This window comes from Penaeus chinensis, chromosome 13 (genome assembly GCF_019202785.1).
Source record: "Penaeus chinensis breed Huanghai No. 1 chromosome 13, ASM1920278v2, whole genome shotgun sequence".
NCBI classification, from domain to species: Eukaryota; Metazoa; Arthropoda; class Malacostraca; order Decapoda; family Penaeidae; genus Penaeus; species Penaeus chinensis.
Window position 1 is genome coordinate 25,661,974 of NC_061831.1, and position 2,500 is coordinate 25,664,473.

A 2,500-nucleotide genomic window follows, 5' to 3' on the forward strand; every position below is an offset into this window, starting at 1 on the left:
CATACTAAATTGGGAAAAAAACAAATACCCGAAACTAGGAACAGGACAATCAAACACACGAAACTAGAAACTTACAAATCAAACACACGAATCAAGAAACATACCAATCAAACACACGAAACTAGAAACATACAAATCAAACACACGAAACTAGGAACATAACAGCTAAACATGCGAAACTAGGAACATAACAATCAAACACGTGAAACTAGGGAACTGAAGATAATTTTGATAAATCGCCGACGGAGAAAGCAGAGTCGTGAAACAGCTGACAGCCGATTAGAGATTCGAAGACACTTGTCGATCACTCAGTGACAGAGGAGGAAGTGGAAGGAGGTGGAGGAGGGAGAAGAGGTGAAAGTGAGGGAGGGGAAAAGAGATGGAGGATAGGAGGGAAGAGAAGGGAGGAGATTGGCAATGAAGGGGGAAGAACGGAGAGGGGAGTGAGGGAAGAAGAGAGAGGGAGGATATGAGGAGGGAAGAAAATGAATAAAAGAGTAGAGGAATGTGAGGGAGGATTAGGAAGGGGAGGGAGGAAAGAAGGAAGGGGGAAGAGAAAAAATAAGAGAGGAAATGGATGAGAAGAAGGAGAAGGGAGGGAGAAGAGAGGAGGGGGAGCGAGGGAAAAACAGAGGAAAGAAGATAGGGAAGATGAGAGGAGGAAGAGATGGAAGAAGTTAGGAGAGATAGGGAAGGGATGGGAGAAAAGAGGAGACTAAGAGAAGGGAAGGGGAAGAGAGAATGGAAAGGAGAAGGGAAGAGAGAGAGAGAGGGAGAATGGGAGGGATGAGGAGAATGAGGGATTGGGAGGAGAGGGGAAGGATGTGGTAAAGGGAAAGAGTTTCGAGAAGAGAAAAGGAAGAAGGGTATATTAAAATGGATTAAAAGAGCAATGGAGAAGGAGTAAAGGGAAGGGAGGGAAAGGAAAGTGACTTAAGAAGAGTAAGAAGTAAGAGCGAGGAGAAAGAATGAGAGAAAAATATGTATGGAAAAAGAATAACGAAGAACAAGTTAAAAAGGAGAAAAAACAGAAACGGGCAAGGAGAGAGAGAGAAAGATACAAAGAGAAAGAAAAAAAGAGCAACAGATATCTAATAAAAAAAAAAAAACGAAAGAGGGTAAAATAAAGCCACATCAAAAAGGGTCAGACATAAGAGGCCGGCAGATGTGACGGCCATATCATCTATTACTGGGGTCAGTGGCTACGTGGTTCACGGGAGAAGAGCAACGGCCTGATGTCTGATGATAAACCACTGCGTACACGAAGTCCAGAGGGTCAAGGCTACTGCGGTGAGGAGCATAAAACGAATAAAAGTTATAATGATGATATTAATAATGGCAACATGATGATGATAATAATAATAATAATCGTAATAATAATAATAACGGCGATGATGATGATGATGATAATAACAACAATAATAATAACAATAACAATTATAATGATACAATAACCTTAATCATGATGATGGTAATAAACCTCCGAGATGTGAGAAACAGAGTGACAGATGAGAGAGATGACCCATTGCCTACATGAACTTTGATGACGAAACTCTGCTGCAAAGGTGAAGAAACTTAAAACAATCATTCCCAACTTCCCGATAGATGGCCTACCTAAAACCAACAGAAAACGGAGACATCAAAGCCCTTAAGCGAGGACTGCGCATATTGGTGAGTTGATTTTGAATATCAGCAGAGTGATGGTATAGCCGAGGGTGGGCCGGGAGGAAACGCAGAGTAAAGTTGTAAAAGGGATGAGTGATTGATAGAATGGTGAAAAAGGAAATACAGCTGATTGAGAGAATGATAAAGATATAGAGTTTGATAGCATGGTAAGGAAAAAAATATAAGTGGATAACGTAGGAAATCAATTATAATTATAATAATAAAAACTGAAAAAAACTTTTAGAAAATATAGGATATACTATTGGGTAGGTTAATAAAATAAAAAAAGAGTAAATAGAAAAAGTACATAAAACTGGATATTTTGATAAAAAGGGACTTAATAAACGGAGGATGCAGTAAAAAAGGAAATGGCAGAGGCAGAATAAACGAAAGAAAATTAAATTCTTGAGAACTGAATTCTACCATAAATGAAGATGTAGTCTAGTCTCTCAAGAAAGAGAACATTCATTTTCGGAGGAAGACTGCCACAAAGTGATATATGAAGGTCCATATAAGGGCCCAGCACGGTTGGAAAAAGTATCAGAGAACGTTTTTTGAAAATAAAGTGGTGACAAGAGCAAGGAATAAATCTTTGTCGCCATAATTTCTTTTGGGAACTCATAAGGCACAATTCAACAGTAAGATCTTTAGAAAACGGACTATGTTTTGGACACTTCTAAATAATTATGTCACGACATTTCACTCGAGCAGAATAAGATTATATTAGTTCCGTGCAGAGACCGAATGGACTGATTCCTTTAGATAACAGACCCAAGTCTAAGATCAGCAGAAGCAGGGGGAGACATTAAGCGGGTCTCGTGACAGATTCATTTTG